The sequence below is a fragment of the Oryzias melastigma genome, linkage group LG17, assembly GCF_002922805.2.
Source record: "Oryzias melastigma strain HK-1 linkage group LG17, ASM292280v2, whole genome shotgun sequence".
Lineage (NCBI taxonomy): Eukaryota > Metazoa > Chordata > Actinopteri > Beloniformes > Adrianichthyidae > Oryzias > Oryzias melastigma.
The window spans coordinates 32,913,662-32,915,400 of NC_050528.1; the positions used below are offsets into that span (position 1 = coordinate 32,913,662).

At 43.6% G+C, this 1,739-nt stretch overlaps 1 protein-coding gene across 1 annotated transcript in view; it reads left to right on the forward strand.

Moving 5' to 3' along the window:
• LOC112151249 (neuropilin-1a) overlaps positions 1 to 1,739 on the forward strand; it is an 82,939-nt gene that overhangs the window by 65,987 nt on the left and 15,213 nt on the right. The window lies entirely within an intron of this gene.

Consider the following 1,739-nt stretch of genomic DNA (forward strand, 5'->3'; position numbering starts at 1 on the left):
TTTCCAATGGGGGACCTCGGTGCTTGCTTTGTCCATTAATTTTTACAGTCTATGGTTAAAACACTTCGTTGGTATCATCCCGCGGCTATTTACAAAAGAAATTTATATTCAGTCAGTATTTAAAACTTTAATCTTGTTGGTTTTTTTGGTTTAGATAGCTTTTTCACAAAAAGCAGACTATTTGATCCGTGGTTTGGCACGTTGTCACGGTAACACAACAACGCGTCACTGCACCTCGACTGCAGCCGCAAATCTGCGCGGGACGAAGTTTCAGGGGTGGGGGGGTGGATGTGCGGGGGGGAGTGCTCTCTCTCCTGCAATTCACACCAGATGTGGACTTTTTTGCAGCGGTCGACGGGCGCTTCTTTTATTTGTTTTTGCCATCATGGGTAAATTAATAACCTAGAAATATTATTGGCCTATGCTTCTTTAATTTATCTAAACCCAGCCCCATCCCCCGCCGATCTGTTTGTGTTGATTGTAAGTTTATTTTCATCTCTACATTTTGTTAAGATACAAAAATATTTTTGCATTCGTGTCAATCGCTGTGTTTAATTGCGATAAAACGGTTGTTTTTGGAAAATAAACCGGATTTATCTCATGTATCGTGATGTAACTTCCTGTCAGAATTGACGTGGATCACTCGCGGCTCGGCGCACAAAATAGACCGGTGTAGGTAGCAGATGTGCTCGGCCTGTAAGATCGGCTCGGGGGCCTGCGACTCGTGATGACGTCACACAACTGTAACAAACCAGTTGGCTAATTTGCTGTTTTTCTGTACTGGAACTGATGTTTACAATAAAGTTTCTTTTTTTAAAAAGAAAAGAAAAAGCGTTGAGATCTGCTCGGGCTATCATTTATTATTTTTCATTGACAGCTCCTTCACTAACGTCTGCTCTCCTCAGTGTTTGTGTAACGGAGCAGAACGTGAGCTGCATATTCTAGCGGGACTTCATCCGGTCCGTGTGACCAGAAAGAAGTTCAACATTGGCAGGATGTATTTAGAAAAAAATACGTGCAAACTATTTTCTTTTTTTTTTTAATGTGCGACCAACAACAAGCTAGCATGCTACTCGCTAGCACCCACTTTAGCTCAAACTTCATGCTTCCCAGCCTGATTTCTCTCTATTAAAATAACGATCATTATCCTGTGATGATTCCTCTCGATCGGATTATTTCGTTGTCAAGGTTTCTGCGGCTGATTGCAAATATTCCTTCTCCTTTTGTGATTCTTAGCGTATTTGTTCGGACCTCCTCGGTTTTTTACTCGGGAAGAATCCATGCATTGTTATGGCGGAAGTGTGTAATTCCCCGTGTCACGTGACAGTGGTCTAATGGTCCGGACCAATCACAATCTTACACGTCATCTATGCGCCAGCCCCAGAGCCGATCTGACAGGCCGAGCACATATGCTACCTACACCGGCAAAGCGATCCGCTGCACGGCGCGAGCCTTCTCCGCGGCTAGTGTGAACCACACCGTACTTAATGAGGGCACTGAATGGAAGCGGCCTCCGTTGAAGCAGCTGTAAAGCAGCCTGCACAGTGATTTAGAACAGTGACCGGAAGTTTGTTTTTTAAGTGAGCAGGTTAATATTTATGACTGTAAGTCAACATAGTACTACTGCAGATAAAAGAGTTTCCAACTGCGACCAACTTTCCTTCTCCAGACTGCACCTAAAGTTAAATGTGACCAAGACAAAAATCATGTGGTTTGGTAGGAAGGGTCATCTACCATCA